The sequence below is a fragment of the Epinephelus fuscoguttatus genome, linkage group LG2 (genome assembly GCF_011397635.1).
Source record: "Epinephelus fuscoguttatus linkage group LG2, E.fuscoguttatus.final_Chr_v1".
Classification (NCBI taxonomy): Eukaryota; Metazoa; Chordata; class Actinopteri; order Perciformes; family Serranidae; genus Epinephelus; species Epinephelus fuscoguttatus.
In genome coordinates, this window is record NC_064753.1 from 14,805,288 (window position 1) to 14,826,130 (window position 20,843).

At 39.8% G+C, this 20,843-nt stretch overlaps 1 pseudogene; it reads left to right on the forward strand.

Moving 5' to 3' along the window:
• The first annotated feature begins 331 nt into the window (after positions 1-331).
• LOC125879495 (uncharacterized) overlaps positions 332-20,843 on the forward strand; it is a 31,799-nt pseudogene continuing 11,287 nt past the window's right edge.

Here is a 20,843-nt window from a genome sequence, read left to right on the forward strand (position 1 = left end):
TTATTCGACTCCTTGCCGGATAAAAAAACTTTCTGTTGCAGCCCTTACATAGGTTAGACGCAGTGATAATGGACCATCACCAGACACCCTCTCCTATACATACATATATACATACAGTACAGTACAGGCCAAAAGTTTGGACACACCTTCTCATTCAATGCGTTTTCTTTATTTTCATGACTATTTACATTGTAGATTCTCACATGTGGAGTTATGTACTTAACAAAAAAAGGTGAAATAACTGAAAACATGTTTTATATTCTAGTTTCTTCAAAATAGCCACCCTTTGCTCTGATTACTGCTTTGCACACTCTTGGCATTCTCTCCATGAGCTTCAAGAGGTAGTCACCTGAAATGGTTTCCACTTCACAGGTGTGCCTTATCAGGGTTAATTAGTGGAATTTCTTGCTTTATCAATGGGGTTGGGACCATCAGTTGTGTTGTGCAGAAGTCAGGTTAATACACAGCCGACAGCCCTATTGGACAACTGTTAAAATTCATATTATGGCAAGAACCAATCAGCTAACTAAAGAAAAACGAGTGGCCATCATTACTTTAAGAAATGAAGGTCAGTCAGTCCGGAAAATTGCAAAAACTTTAAATGTGTCCCCAAGTGGAGTCGCAAAAACCATCAAGCGCTACAACGAAACTGGCACACATGAGGACCAACCCAGGAAAGGAAGACCAAGAGTCACCTCTGCTTCTGAGGATAAGTTCATCCGAGTCACCAGCCTCAGAAATCGCAAGTTAACAGCAGCTCAGATCAGAGACCAGATGGTGCTGCTAGAACACAGAGTTCTAGCAGCAGACCCATCTCTAGAACAACTGTTACGAGGAGACTGCGCGAATCAGACCTTCATGGTCAAATAGCTGCTAGGAAACCACTGCTAAGGAGAGGCAACAAGCAGAAGAGATTTGTTTGGGCCAAGAAACACAAGGAATGGACATTAGACCAGTGGAAATCTGTGCTTTGGTCTGATGAGTCCAAATTTGAGATCTTTGGTTCCAACCGCCGTGTCTTTGTGAAAAGGTGAACGGATGGATTCCACATGCCTGGTTCCCACTGTGAAGCATGGAGGAGGAGGTGTGATGGTGTGGGGGTGTTTTGCTGGTGACACTGTTGGGGATTTATTCAAAATTGAAGGCACACTGAACCAGCATGGCTACCACAGCATCCTGCAGCAACATGCCATCCCATCCGGTTTGCGTTTAGTTGGACGATCATTTATTTTTCAACAGGACAATGACCCCAAACACACCTCCAGGCTGTGTAAGGGCTATTTGACCAAGAAGGAGAGTGATGGAGTGCTGCGGCAGATGACCTGGCCTCCACAGTCACCGGACCTGAACCCAATCGAGATGGTTTGGGGTGAGCTGGACCGCAGAGTGAAGGCAAAGGGGCCAACAAGTGCTAAACACCTCTGGGAACTCCTTCAAGACTGTTGGAAAACCATTTCAGGTGACTACCTCTTGAAGCTCATGGAGAGAATGCCAAGAGTGTGCAAAGCAGTAATCAGAGCAAAGGGTGGCTATTTTGAAGAAACTAGAATATAAAACATGTTTTCAGTTATTTCACCTTTTTTTGTTAAGTACATAACTCCACATGTGTTCATTCATAGTTTTGATGCCTTCAGTGAGAATCTACAATGTAAATAGTCATGAAAATAAAGAAAACGCATTGAATGAGAAGGTGTGTCCAAACTTTTGGCCTGTACTGTATATATATATATATAGTACTAGGTATAAACAGGCTCATACTTTTAGAAACAAGGCAGTACTGCAGTACTGTTTGCACCATATAATTTCTTTTGTCAGGTGTTTTACATACTGTTTCTTCTCACAGTGCTGAAGTGCCCTTAAGTATGTCAGTCCAGCTTTGGGGGCACTGACTGCACTCTTACATCTGTCTTTCTTTAGATGGGTGTGTGTCAAGGCTCTACAACACTGATAAGAAAGGACAACCTCTTCCTGGGTTTGAGGACTCAGCCTGGACCTTTGTAGAGGGGTCTGGGGGATCCCCCCAGAATATTTATCTTGATAAACAAGCTCTATTTTGATGTTTTTTAATGGACTTTGATATCCTATTCACAATTAAAGTACATGACTAAATCTGAAATGTGTACCTGAAAAATAGCTGTTCAGCCTTCTTTCCAGATGAACTGTGAATTGTGATGTTAAGAGTATTAGTAGTTATAAATAATTAGTATTGTGTTGAAACAGAATACTTAACAACTACTATCATTAAACATTTATTGACTAGACTTGGAAAAACAGTAAAAAGTATTTATGTTGACAGTGGTGGAAAGTTCATTACTTTAAGTGCTGCATTTAGGTGCAACAGAGGTAAAAATCTTACTATTTATTTAGCTACATTTTTGTGACAGCTTTAATTACTTTGCAGATTCAGATTATTAATACAACATATAAATCACCAAATACATCATGATTTTATCATAGATTAAAGTATCAAACAGTATTTCAAGTAATGAAAATAAGCCCCACCATTATCAGCTGGAAAACGTCACAGTGATGAACACATTAATACATCATTAATTACAATCCAATAATATGTATATAAGTGATTTGCTCCATAACTAGCAATTGGAAGCAGAAATGGCTCTTTCTAGATAAATGTGGATTAATGTCAACATTTTGATTTTTTGTCATTTGGGAGTTTTGTCTCAGCTTTCAAAATATGCAACTCTTATCATCAAATTCAGATGATAAATTGTGTTTTGAAGCTTGTAAAGGATGACAAGCTAACGTTAATGTTATGACATTACTTTTGTCAATATGAACATTCTACACAATATTAGCCTGGCTAGATTCTCCGTAATTCAATCATTCAATTAATTTCAACTATGAACACCAAAGTATAATTCATTCACAAGAGGGATGAAAATTATGCTGACAATTTACCTGAAGCCGAAAATGTCATAAGGTCTGAATGTGTCAGTGTGTCTATACCTCCATTATTTATATTCCTGTAGTCCATAAGGGTCTACCAAAAGACTCCAAACAGCTTTTATTCCAAGGTGTGAATACTGTCATGTGAAGTCCATTGCTGACTGTATGCTAACTTTGTTCGTCAAACTGACCTTAGCTCTACTGACCTAAACTACTTTCTTGGCTTTCTTCACAGTGTTGTTGGGTATGCTTGTTTTTGTTACTTTGCTGGCTACAAGATAAAACTATCCCAAATCTTTTCTGTGTATTTTTCACCCCTGGAGTACAGCATGCACTTCCAGATTGGAGGGCTAATAGGCTCTGTCATGTAACATCTTTCCCGCCACCGTACTGCTTGTGTTTCTTCTCTGTTCATTCTCTCACAACACTGCTGGCTTCTGAAGTCACAATTAACTGCCCAAACATGGTGAATTGTTCAGGGCTAAGAAAAAATCTTTCAATATTAAAGTCCTGAATTCCCAGTCCAGGAGACTCCCATGGACTAGTTTAAGCATCTAAGCATTGATCTGGAAACTGTATTCAACTGTGTATTACTGTAGCTTGTGAAAACACCTTGCCTGACCTCTGGGTCACACTGCACCCCATATTGTTCATCTCAACAGGTCATATGATGAAGCTATCTGCTGCTCTAGACTTTCTCATTCGCTATAACATCTGGATATGCATCACACCCTGTCTGCTCAAAAAGACGATTGTTTACAGTTTGCAGGCGACTCGCTGACCATGTGTTCCAACAAAACGAGGTCTGAGGCCTTAAAGAGCTCAGAAACACAATGCAATCCCAGTGCACAGCTAAGCACCACAGCAAGCCGAAGTAATTAACAATTAACACTGTACAAATTCTCCCTGCTCGCTTGCTTTAAATAGAAGGAGTGGAAGGAGGAATAGGGGTGGGTGAGGGTATTGAAGAACTTTGAGGTTTCAGAAAACAAACTTTGCCAAGCATTCTTTAGACTTCGTTTGGCCAAGTCTGAATCAAAGCGAGCGGACAATCTTCCCTTTCATCTCTCTGAGTCTGTGAAGGAACAGACTGTGTCCTGCCATGGCTGTGAACTTGTACAGCTTAGCACTGTGAAGGCCACGATTTTTTTTTTTCAGAGGGTCGTCCTTTGAGTGTATTTTTTTTCCCTCTCTAACCTTTTGATCTAAATCTTCTTAACTTTAAATGAAGTGCTTCAGCCTCTTGAGGATTCAGAGCTTTCATGTCACTGTTTGTCTTGAAATGTAAATCCTCTTGGCGACGTGATGACTTGACCATGTTGATCAAGTATGGTTGGAACTTAACTGGATATTCAGTCTCTCTGTCATTGTTCTATCCAGTAAAAAATAACGTATCTAAGAAAAAGAGAATACAACTTCACTTTAGGGCTGAAGATCAGATCTTCAGATCTGACATGTGCTGCATGTTTTTGTTTGATCTTTAGTAACTGTACCAAGGGTGAATACATTCTGGGAATACATTTATCTTTTTAATCCTGTTACTCTTGCCATAACACTCAATACATTTTGAACTGTACACAGTTCATGGTCACGAAACACTGCCATGAAGTATTCTAGGTAACAAGATTTCTAATTTTGCAATTTAATGTTATGCTATACAAGATGGGGCTAATTCCCTTTCACTGAGGTTAATTATAATGTAAATTTAATCCAGACTTCTCATACTGAAATAGTAGCCCTTTTTAGATAGGAGCTGTGCAAATTTGCAGGAAAGCCCAATCAGCCTTCTTTCAGCACTGGCAGTATAAATACAAAATCGGGGAGTGCAGCAAAATGCCGCCTACCTACTTTTGTTTATACAGAATGCGCCTTTTTCGGGGCATGAGCAAGTAACAAAACATGAAGCTCAGCATGTGATGTAAACAGTGAGGTCAGAGGTAAGCCGCAGCTGTTCAGTCCTTCGGAAATTCTCTCGTAAGTCGGCCCGTTCTTCACTGATCCTGTCATCTGATGGTTAAAGGGGAACTAATGTTTTTTCAACCTGGGCCCTATTTTCCAATCTACTTTTGTCTAAATGAGTGATAGGATGTTCAATATTTGACATTTCTCCAGTACGAAGCTAGGGCTGACCTGCCTGCAGCCCATGAACATGCGCTATATTAAATAATAGGGCACTCAGACAGTGTCAAACAACGTCAAAATACATCCACTAAAAGTGTATTTTTTCACACAGATAGGCTCAGATTGTTAGTATAATTATCCAACAACATAACAGAAAGGCGAAATGAACGTCTGTGTTTACCTTTAGCTGGATTCAGTCATGTTCCTCTGCCTGCTGCAATTTTAGTATATGTGCTACCGAAGTAACACTGCTCCCTCTCTCTCCTCATCCGCTCTTCAATTTCAATGAGCTCTGCATCCGCATACATCCGTGTACTCCATGTTCAAATAAATACGGGCGGTCATCAAATTCAAATGGCTCATCCAGATCCAGCTGGTCAAAATCACCCTACCCTACGAGACGGAAAATTGGGCACCTCGGATCAACACGCCAATCCAGCTCTGTGTGTCTAAACAATTGCAGCTTGCCAGCAAAATGGCCCAACATTTGTGGAAAATCTAGCAGTGTAAAAGGAGCTAGTGGTAGACTCTAATTTATCTTGGGATGTAAAAGGCTTGTAGCAAAACAAAACATCCCTAATTTCTATGCATTGTGGCATACATTCATTTGGAACTGAACTGTAACACACACAATCAATGCACAAATATACAATCACTGTACTTTCAGACTTTCCGCAAGCTGTAGTACCATAAGCCCCATTTCCACCAAGCAGTTCAGTTCAGTTCGGTGCTCATTATAATATATTTCTTTTCATTTTCATTGTGAAAAGTTGCTGACAGTACCAAAAGAACCATATGGTCACCATTTTTTTCACAGCTCTGTTGGGGTACTGAGCACACTGATCTGATATTAAAAGGTAGAGCTAGAAACACTGTAGTCTGTTACCTAGTCAATAGAGAACCGTCACTCTTGCTCAGGGGTGTGTTGTGGCTGGTTCTGAGGCCTTTGTAACCACTGATAATACCATGGCAAGTTTTTCATACATTAGTGAACTATAACCATATAATGACAGGATGTTTCAACTATAAGAGCAACTATAGACTGAGAAAAAATAATTTAATTCCCACAGCATTTCAAAGGCTACAGCCAGCAGCTAACGGCAGCTTTTATGTGGAACGATTTCTTGCATGTGACTCAATGCATGAATTAATGATGTAACTCAATCAATACATTTGATTTTACTGTCTCTCTAGGATGACATATGCTTTAGTGATGATTGGATCTTTAGGTGTTTAAAAATGTTTAGGAATTGAAACCAGATTGTCTGCACTGCAAAATCTATTTCTTCTCTCGGAGAAAAACGAGGTGGAACGTTGTTTTGGTGCACTCCAGCAACTCTACACCCCTGCCCTTGCCTGACAAGGACTTAATGCACAAACCTGCTATTTTTAAATATCCCATCAAGAGAGACTCTCACTCCAGCCTGTTCTTTTTTGTTCTGAAAATGTCAGCATACCCCATTCTGTGTAAGGTGCAGACATTAATCTGTATCACCGGTTAAGAGGAAATACAGTGAGAGCTGGATGAAACAGTGAGTGACAACAACCAAGAGTGGTCTGTGGTGAAAACACTAAATAAATCTGGGGTCTAGGTACATGTCTGTAGGGGTTACTTTTGATTCTAATGGTACTGTACCTAAAGGTTTTGGTGGAAATGTCGCTGTAGTTTAAGTCACTTGCTGTTTTCCTTCTTTACTCACACGTAACTGCCCATTTGCTGCTGTCTGAAATTGACATGGAGGCTGGATTGAGATAGATGACCCCTCTGTGAGAAGCTACAGTTTTTTAACATATGAACACCAACCACACATAATACCTGTAAGAACATTGAGAGACACGAATTTATCTGAGAGACTAAAATTGTGTATAAACAATCGTCAGTGTTAATAAATCAAAACAACAATGGAGAGATATGTTGTGACTCCCATTTAAGTGTCAAGTGTACAATGTGTAAATTTTATGCAGATATGAATAATAAATTATAGAGGACCCAGGATGGAGCCTTGAGGAACACCATAGTCAAGAAATGCTGAAGATGAGTTTTATCTTCAGGGCTGATTGAAATGTATGTGTCTGTAGGAACGGGTGCAAACAAAAGTGTCTGTACTTTTGTACGTCAAAATCAGTGATGTTTTTGTGATCAGTGTTATCCCACTTAGATCAAGGAAGAGCAGGATGGAACACAGTCCAGTGTCAGCAGCCATAAGAAGGTCATTACAGACTTTCTCTACACTGTGTTTTCATATAAAACTGATGCTAATCTGATCATGTAAATTATGTAACAAAAACAAAAACAAAAATGTCCACCTCAAAGTCCAACCACGTTTTCTAATATTCAGATAAGCACTGTGGTATGAGTCAACTATGGCATTTTACAAAAATTATTTGAGCATATAAAAAGAAAGAAAGTCTGTGCTGTAAAAAGAGGCCAAACAGAAAAGTACACTAAACCAACTGACTGTTGTCACCCACTGTGTTATCCAGTGAGACAGACCCTGTACCCATTTTGGCAGGATCAGGATGTCCTACTGACTGATACAGCTGATGTGCTCTCATGTTGTCATATGCTTTCATCTTGACTTATAAGACATTTTCAAAACACTCCCCCTTCTTATGCTCAATGTCTGAAATGTAAACACGTTTTCAAAAGTCGAATATCTAAATAAACATGACTGTCAAGTCAGATTGAAGCATAGTATAACACTACTACCTTAACTGCACTAGAAAACCATGATATTCTCTGCATGGCACTGGTATAGTAAGTATCAGCCACAAAGGATAGTGATGCAGCTGGAAAGATTTCTTGTTATCTTCAGGTATGGTGTGATCTGCTCCAAACGTTATTGGCACTTGGATCCCTCCACACTTGCAGGGACATGGTATTGAGGGAGTATGAGAAACCTTAGGAGGCACCATAAGAGCACACAGCATGCACTCTTCTATCTACATGATGTACAGGACAGTGAAGAATAGACATTCCTACACCCAAACCTACCCTGACCCAGCTGTGCCAGTGTTTGGCCAGCCGGCCAGAGGAATAAGAGGAATCCCTGGTGCTCTGTGCTTAGTGCTGCTAAACAGGCTTTTGTATGTGCTATACACAATGCTCCATCACTGGCACTTTGGACAGCATGAGGGCTCTGCTGGCAAGGGAGCTCCTAGCTGTTGTTCTTTTCATCTAAGTTAAGCCACTTGGCCCGCGGCAGAATGGACATGGAGAAGAAAGGACGAGCAGAGAGGCTTGTGGGAGATGGCAGGATTCCTCCCCGTCTCCCTCTGGGACACGTTTCCCCTGCATTTTATCCTCACACCCTTGGTCTGATTCACCATGAATTCTTTGGAACACTTTGGTACCGCTTAATTTACATGTATGCCAACAGGCTTTTAATGTATTTAAAACTTGGATGATGTTCAAAGGACGCTATAATTCCTCTGAAATAGGCCTTTTGAAGGCTTTATCTTGCTCTTTCTCTTCTGGCTAATCTTGGAGCCCCTCCGTATGCCAGAGCAATTTTTCTAATGCCAATTAAGCTTGACATTAGCATAAAACAGCTTTTAAAGTTTTTTTTTTCTATTTCAATGAAAGAGTAATGTTAAACGGACACTTCTTTACACTCCAATCATCTGTCTTTGGAGTTTCAACATTTCAACAACCTCAGTTAAATAAAGGACCCTGGTCTTTGTTTCTTTTGTCTTGATATTAGCAGATGGAATTATGAAGGCCAGAAATTCCCTTAATAACAACTCGACACTATTTTTTTGGGGGCAAATTAGCAGTCCCTGTGGTACAACATCACACATTCTGCTTTGTGTCCAAATGAAGGTTATGCGATTAATGCAGAACATGTTGGCAGTCTCTTTCATTTCTCCCAAGAACTGTAGTAATTGCCACAGAGTGCTAGGAATCAATTAATTACCATTAGGGCTTCATTCCAGAGCACAGTGAAACACACAGCAAATGGTTTTTCATTAGCCACAAATGTGCAAATGTGACCCAAGGGAGAAACATAAAGTCTTAGCAGATTTCTTGCATTTTTGAGTGGAAGTTAAAAGCCTTGTTCTTTCTCCACATGGAGAGCTGGGACACATTCCACTCCCAAGGAAAAAGTGCAGGTCCCACTCAGGGGAGTGTTGTGGGAAAACTCAAGCTGTTGTTGCATTGGGTTCTTGTTTGTCAGAGCTGAGAATAGTGGGACTAAATAAATCCGCAGTGTAACTTCTGTTACTTTGTGTGGTTTAGATTATGATAAACAGCTTCATTAACCAAATCCTTTGAAGTGAAATTGTTTATTTAGTTGATTTCACAAAGTAAGAGAGTAGACTGTAAAGTGGACGAGAAATCTAAAGGTAGTGGCAGTGAAGAGGAACAGGAAGACAAAAATGATAATGCAGGCTCATGCACATTTGTAAATAATTGCCACAAGCAGCAAGGTTATCTTGGTTCATTTGACTCATGACAACAACTTGAGCAGAAACAACAATGGCTGCATGCAAGCAAGATGTTTTACATCTGGATGTACTACTGTATACTTGGGTAAATCCAGAAATGGGTTTCCAACTACACCCTTTCCCACCATTGTTGTTGCTAAAATTTTTATCATGAAATGAATAGTTTTACAATGGCCCCCTCCATAATAGTGAACTTTGCAAAAAATGCATTTCTGTATTCCTTCCCTCTTTCCATTTAATTCCCATTTAGGTTTCTCATTAAGTCATGTCAATGAGGCAGCATTCACAATGCCAGGGCCCTGGGACTGACACACCTAAAATGCAGTTATCATTAATGTTATTAATTACACTTGCTTTTACTGCGACAATAAAACGGCTGTAGTAAAAAAAGGCCTATAGATATGTGTGTTTATATTAAACCATCAAGGCTGGTGCACATCTGGCATGTTTTGCATATGCCTGACTGGGAAAGAGAGTGGAAAATAAGCCTAGTTTCATTCCACTTACCTGTATTTCTGCTTTGATAAAGGCCATCTGACTGAAAGTTGAATAAAAATGAAATATAGCGATGGATATTGTGTGCAGGCATTTGTTCTTCAAGCCCCTACAGAGCTATTGTCCACATGCTTTCACTTTTATGGCCTTTTTAGACCCCTTCTCAGGACGGTGTGAGTGTGACTTAATTGACTCCTTGCTGACTTAACTGTGAGTTTGTGTCACTTGTTAGGGCAAGTTAACATACAAGTTTATAGCTGTGCCCGAAATCACTCCCTTGTTCACTCATTAAAGACATTGCAGTGCAGTAAAATGAAATATTGGACACTTACTGTATGTATCAAGTTTAGGGCTGCATGACTGTAATTTTTTGCATCTATTAAATGTGATGCATTGCATTGTGGGATTGTTAGCAGAAGTGTATGTACACAATTCTTTCCATTCCACTGGAGGCAGTTTTAAAGGCATAGTAGACTTACTTCAGACATTTTGGCTTGTCAGGGCAGGAAAAGCACACTCAAATGACACAGTAGAATTAGTGTACTATATAGTTTATATTAATAAAATGAATATGATCATTTCTAAAATGGAAATTGTGGTTTATTTACATACATACATGGTTGGGTGCCTGAAGTAGTTGACAGCACAGCTCCAATCTTCAACCTGAACAGGTTTTAAATATCCAACATTCATAGTAAAACTAACAATGCGAATACATAGTCAAGAAATATATTCCATATTACTGCCACTGTAAAGTTATAAATAGGTAAAACCACCCGGTTATGTAAAATAGTAAAGCAGCATAATCATCAGCAGCAGCAATAGTAAACTAGGCCCACTCTTATGGACATAGTATGAACTACATTTGTATGTGGACACCACACACTCTCACTATTTTACAACTATCGGGACCATACGCCAGACACACCTATTTCTAATAACTGTTTGCATTATAGACCATTCTCTCTCTTAATATTACTTATACCTGTGCACTTCCTAATATCACCAGTATTTTATCTTTTCTAGATTATGAGAATAAAAACAAATATTTTAAATGTTGACATACAGTCTATTTAGAGTGTCAGATTTTCAAAATTGTGTGATAGATCCACATACAGGTAGAAGAACTTATTTTCATCTAGTAATTTCCAGTCCATCTCATGCTACAACTAGTTTTATACTTAGTTATTTCCATTCATTACTGCACAATTAGCTGCCTGTAATTTGGCTTGCTGTGGTAGTTGGTGTTTAACCATGTTATGCAGTGTTTGGGCATAGAATGATGATGTTAGTTGCCCATCGCCACCATCATTTTGCTTATTTTTTAAAATCAAAATGAGCTCTCCGCACAGCAGCAGCAGAGGTGCAGTACAGACTCAGGAGTCAGATTTCACTCACCATGTGAGTTGACCCATGGATGTGTAAAGAAAACTGGATACAGTGCTGGCGTTGAGGCCCTGATCATTCCCATGAAAGCTGCTCAGTGGCGCTCTATGCCAAAAAAAGTTTGACTCTCAAGTATAAAATTACCCAGATCTTCTGCATCCATATGCCCAAACAGCAAGCGCACAAACATTTCCTGTAAACCTGCTTCCCAACTGCTCAGTCTCGGGCTCATGCCCATGAACATCAGTAGGAAAATAACTCTGGATTACAATTGAAGTTTAAAAATTTTATGGGAGTCCTTGTGAGTTGGGATCCCAGGTCTTGTTGATGAGGCCAACTACAGGTGGTAAGAAACTGTTTTTGTGGCGTGAGGAGGATGCCACCCCCCTCGATAGCCAAATGATCAAATGTGCCATCTCTCTCCATCTCCTAGGTCCAGACCCAGATACCGTCCTATTCGGACCCAGACCTATCACCAATAAATAATTGGGAATTATAGTTTTGTGGGCGCCAAACAAATCGCCTACTTGGGTTTTGGTCCTGATGGACCTGATGCCAGAGAAGAGTGTTTCAAAGAGTTTGTGTCCAGGGCTGGAGGAGTCGGCCACAATCTTCATATTATCTTTTGATGGCATATTTTGTTGATGTATTCATGTATGCATGTGCATATGTACAGTACCCTCCCACCTGCCACCTCGAAAATTAGGGCTCCCCGCTATGCTATAGTGTAATGCAAACACTGCCTGTCAGTATCCATCTTTGTGTTTCTCATAGAATTTATCTAGGTGATGCACCTAAATAGATTTCCCAACCCACAAAGTGATTCTGCTACTGTGTTACGTCTTCTTTTCACAAAGCTTCAAGGAACTGCTGCAGTTGAAACCATTTCATGAAAGATGAAGCCAGAATGTACAGTTATATGCAGAATATCAGAAATATATTTCTTAATAAGGAGTGAGCTGGTGACTGCAGTCTGTAAAATGTTGATTGCTGCCATGGAGGTCAACCACAAACAAAGACCTCAACCTGTGGAGACACCCTGCCTGTTCTGGCCTCATGTTGGAAATGTGTACGTGCCGATTTTCTAATATGTTTGGCTGATCTCCCTGTCTTTCTGTTACTGACCATCACATGCCTGATCTCAACAAAGTAAAGTGCCTTTCAACTCTACCTGCAGTGTGCTTTGCCCTTGTTGCCTGTTGTGTTCCCTGCTGCCAAACTGACAGTTTGATTGTTAAGTACTGATACCCAGTAAGAAGCCCAGTAAGCCAAGCTTCAAAATAATTTTGAGGATTTGACATGATATGTTTTCATGTGGATTTATACAGAGTATAAATGAAAAATCATGGTATTCTACATATTTGCTCCTCCTCTGGCGCAAAATCTGGTTTCTGAGCAAAGTCAACTCAGACAGAGTGCTGCTCACACATTCTTGGAAAAAAAGTTGGAGAGGAGAGTAGTGCTGACAGGGAACAGGTCTCCAAGTAAAGAGGCTTTGAGATCACTTCTGAAGAGTCCGTGAACACGTCTCTCAACACTCTCTTGTGTTTCTGTCTCGTTATCTGATTCTTTAATCACATTTCTGTTCCTTTGTGACGCCGCAGTGACAGTGCTTTGCTGCTGTCACCACACAACTACAGTGGGGTACCGTCGCGAATCCAAGCCGATTCACTGCCTCAGAACAGAGCAGCCAGAATCACAGTAAGAAAGACTTGAAAAGGAGAGCCACATAAAGTCTCAGCAAAAGCCAGATGAATACAAGAGCAAACAACATAATTTGAAAACTTTATAATTTTCTTGAAAGGAAATAAAGAACTGTTCCTGTCCCAAAGTATGAGACAGCCCCCTCCCCCCCAAATCGCCTCAAAAAAGTGGGAGTGCAACCCATTAGCAGCAAGTCACTCGCACTGATCGTCAGCATTAGAAAGTGCTTTTAACTCCGCTGGCTGTCAGCAACTCTGGCAGCTTGGAAGAGCTTTAGCTTCGACTCTGAATCTTAGCAGAGGGCTGTGGTCGGCAATGACAAAATCAGTTTGAACTCTTGCATGGAGGATCTGTTAAAAGGGGTTTCGGATCAAAGCAGCCTAAGTGGGTCAAAATTACCTTGACCATCTGAGAACAGTCACATTTTGAAGGGGGGTGGGGGTAATCTGCAATGTAGAGGGTAGATTAACATTTTGCCGAGAAGATTCCTCTCAAAGACGTCAGATCAAAGCAGAGCGAAGCTTTTATTTCTTCTCCTCCAACGTTCCACTGACTCAGTGTTAATTTGGTAATTTGGCTGGTGCTTTGCTCTGCGTGTAGCAAGGCGAAAATGTGTTTACCTTTTCAGTGTTTGGAGAAATGTCTGGGGGCCTCCTTTGCTTTGCTTTTCACATGAAATACAACAAAGAATCCAACATTTATTTAGGTCTTTAAGAATATGAATGTGCTCAATATCACCTCCAGTATGTGATAGCGTAAACTTTGCAGGTTGAGAAATGTTTTATTGTACACTTTTGAGGGGAATTACTGCTAAGTGAACACAGTCAGCTCTCATTAGGAGGAGATACTGATAAAGAAAATTTCAAACTGTACAGGGACATATCTCAAAATGTCAGAATCCTTTGTTTTATTTCTCTTATCTGTCCTAATTGCCTGTCTTTATGGATAGCTACACCAGTTGTTTGGTCGGTTGATCCACCACTTTGGCACAGACTATAGTATCTCAACAACTCTGAAACATTTTGCCAATTAATTCTATACAAACATTCATGGCGCTCAGAGGATGAAGCTTAATGACTGTGGTAATCTCCTGTCTTTTCCTCCAGCACCACCATGTAGTTGACATTTGTGGTTTTAAGGTAAAATGTCTTTAACTATTAAATGGATTGTCAGAAAATGTGATGCACACATGCCCTCCTCAGGATGAATTGTAATACCTTTGGTGATCCCCTGAATTCCCATCTAGCACTACCAGCAGGACAAAGATACCTGCAAAACTATTATCATAAATTTTAGCTGTCAACACATTCTCACTCTGACCAAGTCGTTCGACGTTTGGTCATGGACTTTTTCACATCCAGATACGACGTGCAAGGTACCCTGGGTGCATTGGTTGTTGATGTTCTGGGACGCTGTGTCAAGTTCTGCCTGTTACATACATTGTCTTCCTTTAGAATAGAATAGAATAGAATTGCAGGGGCTACTTCTAAGGTGCAGATAAGTGCAGACAATTGGTGTTTGCATGGCAAACAACCTTTATGCATCAAGATTGTTGCAACAAAATACACTTCAGTTTTCACAGGAAATGTATAGTTTATATATAGTTTCTTTCAAAATAAACACACTACGTCTGTACAACACTGCAAACTGACATTTTTTTCCTAACACACATATTTGGGTTTAGGCAACAAAAGCACATGGTTAGGTTTAGGAAAAAGAACAGGGTTTGGCTTTACAGTCCTACAGGACACTGCTCTCCTGGTTGAAAGTCTGTCCACCCCCTTTGGACTTTCGTCCCCTTAACTTTTGCTCTTGTCCTGTTGCATTTACTCCTGATGCCACCGAGCACCGTTAAAGAATAACGGCGACTGGCCGTCTATCATGCTGACATGGTAGGACAGCTTTGTTCGTCAGTGTCTGATGCCACAAGTTACTGCACAAGCGCCAGATTTCGAAAGCTTCAGGATGAGACTGAGTTGCAGCTGTTGTTTGTGATCAGTTCTAATTAAGACTTGACTAACCTTAGAAGTAACAGATGCAAGGACCAAAATTAGTGAGATCCAAGGTTGTTTTTTGTTTTGTTTTTTTAAATATAGGCTATAGTATTTATATAGGCTTAAAACCTTTTATAGTAGGCCTGACGCAGTAATCATTTTTAATTCATACAGAAAAAAACTGTAGCCTATAATTTTTTTCAAGACAACAAAATAGCCTTCAGAATTCCTATCATGTCACATCAGCCATGGTGCCTTCACAGCTGGCCAGCTAGCTACCGAAGCTAGCTACATGCTAATGCAAGCTAACGTTACAGTGATGGTAGTAGAAGGCTTTAGATTTTATGCTGTAGATGTATAATAATAACCAGATACCTTACCCAAAGAAGGCGCCTATTCAATTAAGTGAAATTATTTGCCTGGGGCATATTCCAAAAAAAGTTTCTAGCTTCTGGGTTTACTTCCTGAGTATACAGCCTCCTGAATATGTGCAGTAGTGTTTCTCCCATGGCTTCTCCTGCAAGTTCCTATTTGGCTTATAGACTTTACATTGTCATGATGTCACAGATTTTTAAATTGCTTTTCTCTGCTTGAGGAAAGAAATTTCATCTTCTATCCGCTTCATCCTCTTGAGGGTGAGGAAAGAAATTTATAAATTGAAAATCTCCACAGATCAGCGTGACTGTATCATGGCATGACTGTACACTCTTAATCTAATTTTTAAAGAAAAGTTACTGCATCCTGGTTTCTTTTGTTCTTTTGTTGTCATCTTTGCTATAATTTAACACTGATTTTAAGGTTTGTCATTTTCTTCATCTCACCTTGCTTTTCATAAACTCGTAAAGGTCAACAGCAGCCCTTGCCTCTTTCACTGCCAGTGTGAGCTTTGTGGAAGAGAGGCGAGAGCTCAGGAACAACCTAATCCAGGCAGTCCAGGCAAAAATTGTTTGGTATTGAAGCAGTAATGAGCCATGGCAGTTACTCAATGGGAGCTCTGTATGAGCAAATGGACAAGAGGAGAGGAGCCATAATAGATTAAAATCAGACAAAAACCTGTATTGACAAATCGCTGCGGCTCAGAGTATCTCTGAGTCGGAGATTAACTTGGTCATTTTGCACAAACACTTGAGCGGAAGAACGAGGGAAAGACTCTAGTCCATCGAGCTACCCATACGATATAATTAAAAATAGCAAACTAAAAGAGTTGTTCATGAATGGGTTCATGAGCGGCAGGCGAACAACATGGACCGGGTTACTTAAAGAACCAGTCTTCACATAACTAGCTCTGTTAATACCACCTTAAGCTGAACTGTAACAACTTCTTTTAATGTGATCACAAGAAAAATATAATTTTCTTTTTGATTTTCTTCTCTTTAAATTACCAGTGAACATGTATCTGTATTAGAATCTGATCTCATCACAGAAAACTGCATGTGCATTATTAACTGCTTTTGTTCTGTAGCACCAATATCTTTGGCTCCTGTCTTTATAAATGCTTATTAATAAATGGTAAATGACAGAGGGATATCTTTTACTTTAACGGAGGACTTACTGAGATGATCCTGCCTCAGTTCATTAGCAGAGGTAATTTCTGTTTTAACCTAGGTCGTGCTAATTCCAGCCTGGCCTTTCATACATGCGAGGCAGTCCTTTAAAGACGGCTCGCTTTTGAAGCCTGCTGGTCGAGCTGTTCAAAGCTGCAGCTGTTTTTGGTGGTGTTTGACAGCTTTAATTGATGTTTATTTTGGCATCGAGTTTCATTCCTTTCATGCAAATGTCCTGCATGCAGTGAAATGGGTCAGGGCAGCACTAGGTGGGCACAGTTTGTGTGTACCAGGATAAGAGCAAAGTGCTTAACGAATTTACATTTTAGATCACAGAATCTCAACAAGCAGAGCGTAACAAAAAGCAGCCACACTAATGCTTAAAATGAAAAATGGCTTCACAAGTCCCTCTTTGATTCAATAATGGATGATGAAAACATTGTACAGCATATTAATATGCCTTGTGTTACAAAGAAGCCCTTTCTTCAGTTTCCAGAGCCAGATAACGAGGCTATAATGTGCAATTTCACATTTCATGTTTTGTGAGAGAAAAATACCCATTCCATTAACTTGTCTCTTAAGATGTTTCATGAGGGTTTTTTTTTTTAATAAACAATTTCTCCGTGTTTGATATCTGCGTGAGCTCTTTGGCTGTGTTTTGCAGTAGTGTTGCTGCCAGTCTGCCCACCTGTAGACCTGCCGAGAGTCGGCTGCCTCTCAGACATTCTGGCTCACCACATTTCCCCCCCTCCTCCACCGCCCACCCCCATCCCGCCATGCTTTTCCCTCCACCAGGTCTGACATCACCATGGAGGCACGCAGGGGCCTCCTCATCTGCTCCCAATTACAGCCTTGCAAACTCCTTTACAGAAAGGACTTCAAACTGTTATGAAACCGAGAGGAACAACCTGAGACCTCGAGAAAACAAACGGGTGACGAGGCTCGGCAGCCGGTCAGGCAAGGTGTGGATCTGTGTGATCATGTGATGACACTTTGCTTCAGATTAAGGCATCAGGGGGTCTTAGGGGATATTATCAGAGGCACTATTGTGGATGTGGAAATGTTAGATATTCTGACAAGGTCTGAATTTGCAGCAGCCCAGTAAGAAAGAATGGGAATATGATGCTGGTTGTTCTCCCATTCCCACTAAACTTGTGTGAGAACGAGCCGGACAGTCGCACTGACTTGTATTTGAACCTCTGGGTTTTCCTGTGCCAAGTAGGAGGCCATAAAATCCAGAGAGGTCAGAAATGAAACAGCGCAAATGGCCTTTTCATATTTGTTGCCGTTTTTGGTTCAGCATCAACATCTTTTTATCCTCACAGATTTATCCTGAGCCATTTCTCAATTTTTCAAAAGCATTTCTGCTTTGATAGATGGAGGGAGATTTGTACTTCGTACTGAGAAAACATGCCTAATCTTGGATTAAGCGCCACTACCATTTTAAGGTCAGAGGTCCGCTAGCAGTCATCATGAATCAAAGTCAGATACAGTAGAGAAGAAACAACACAGATGCTATAGGCCATTTTTGAGTCTGCTGTGGTCACAGTTGCACTGACACGAAGTCATTTTCATTCTGTTTAACAAAGCCAGAAAATATAAGTAGATGCTTTAGTCTGTTTTTAAAGTCCTTCCTAAGCTCTTAGCTTCAAACCAGTGATTTATTCAGGTCTTACCATTAAAATGTCTTAGCTAGTAAAGAATTTATTTATGTGTAAAGTGATGTAGACCAAAAAAAAATTAAGTTCCAATCCTTCTTAAATGTAGGTATGACTATATGTTATATAGGCCTATGCATACATGAAAGAACATGTCAGTTAGTGATACAGAGTTAGTAGGACATGATTGTGCTAACCTAATGTTATTAGTGTAACCCTTTGTAAACTGTGGTATATTGTGTTGTTTTTATGAAATTTTATTAAAAATATTCCCAGTTTATGTCATTATCGAATTGCATTTTAATCAAGTTTCAGGTTATGTTGACCATATTATATTATTACTTCCAACACTTCACTCTAAACGAGGGTAAACACCTTCAGAGTGGAAAAATAAGGGACCCCTTGCCAGTGGCCCTTCCCTATGATATTTTGAGTGTCAGGGTCCGGTTGCACAAAACATCTCAAGTTAAGATTTTCCTTAAAGTCCTAGTTAAGGTTTCCTCATAATAAAATTAGTTGTACACAACACCCTTAAATCTTCTCCTTAAAATGTTCACTTAAGTATTTATGGTTTTCTCCTTGTCTTGGTCTTACACTTAAGGAATCCCTGGACTGTTGCACAAAAGACCTGAGTAACCAAAACAGGGTAAAAAAACAAACAAACAAAAAAAACTGAAGATACCTCGGACTCTATCTTAACTGCAACACAATCTAGTTTATGGTGATAAATGAAAAAACTAGCACTAACACTGTCAAGAGTGTGTTGCGACCAGGAGAACCCAATGGATACGCTTTTGATTTTACACTATAGATCTGACTGAATACATTTTTGTTGCTTCTTCTTACAATTGTTTTCTGTTTTCTGGTATATGGGGATCAAATTTACTTTGTAGGATGTGCTTTCTGTGATTGTACTTCTACAGAAATATAATGTTTTCCTCCTCTGACCAATATGGTTTTCTTGTCTTTTCTCCTGACATTTTTTCACTATCTAACTAGAGGCCAAATTTGGGAGATGATAAAAGGCATCACAAACATGAGTCCAAGCAACTAACAATCTCCATGGAAACTTTTACCACTGTCAAATCTCTTTCAACACAGTAAATGCGTTATCATTTTTCCTTGACAAAGGATTCTGTGCAACTGTGTAAGTCCTTCAGCTAAGGAGAAATTAAGCCTTATGTGTCATACTTAAGGAGAAAATTTAAGGTGCTTATTGTACAACCAGTCCCAGACACTTAATTTCCTGCCTTCTGATATGTTTATGCACCAAACTGTGTTTTTATGCATTAAAATCTTCTGCTACTCTAAACATGCATGTAAAAGAAATAAAGAGATTAAAGAGTAAAGCACAGCTGCAACAGCTATATAAAGAATTAAAACAACACATTATAGACATGAACAAAATGTTAAGTTTGTCAAAATATACTATTTGGTGTATTTGGAATTAACAAGAACCAATTGATAAACTCAGAAATAGCATTATGAAATACAACTATTTTTAACCTTCAGTCCAACACCATTCAGGAAGCCCAATTTATTAGACAATACAAGTGAGTTATTGGTAAGCCTATTTATTTTTGTCGTTCCAAGCATGCGAAAACTTAGCGTAGGCCACACATTAGTGAATGGTTTGCATGAAAATGTGAGACAAATCGCATCCCATATTGGTTTTTGGTTTTTAATACAGGCAATAACAAACAGTGTTGGGCTTGTTACTCTTTTCAAAAGTAAAAATTAATTACTCCATGCCAACAGTAATTTGTTACAATACTTGTTATATTACTTTGCTGTTACACCCCATAAAACTGGTAATTACATGACTCCCCAAAACTCAGATGTGTGCCTCTGTGTAAATGTCAGGGTACTCACCGGTGTAGTGTAGCTAAGGCTATTAGCTTCTTTTTTCACCTGGAGTTTTCTATTGCCTGTGACTAGTATTTTCCCAAGGTTCTGCCTGAAAGACAGAGAGTCAATCATCGAGCAACATTTCATCCAAAACATCTAGCCACAAGCTTCACACCTTCTTTGTAGTCTGTAGCTGTCGTAAAATTCAGTTTTGGTTGTTTTAGCTAGTGTAGGGCGACAGGTGATGTCCGCGGCTGAGAAGGGCATACCTTTGGTGGGCTGTATTTCCTGGAGCTTTACGCTGTTGTGTTGTTGGTCGTAGTAGCCAATCCAAGGTGTTTAAGACTAAAGGTTTGAAGACATGTTTTTTGCAGTGGAAAGAGTTTTAGTACGACTACCTGCAGCTACAGTGTTCTTGTCATCTTTCCTTCCCAAAAAAACAGAGTGATGGGAATATTTCCAGTTGCTAAGGTAAGAGTTTCCCACGAGATTGCTGCTTTGGTGCAGTGCGACTATTACTAAAATGAGTCCACTGATGTGACTGTTTTGAGTCAGTAGTAATGTGATAACAAAAGTAATGTAATGAGTTGTTTGATTTTGGAGTGACTAATGTTAATACTGAAATTTTATAAGTAATTAGTTATGCTAATTACTAGTGGCAGTCACGCCTTACTATTGACACTGCCCACCACTGATCACAAATTAAACAGGACAGGTGGCAACCCTACACTAAATGC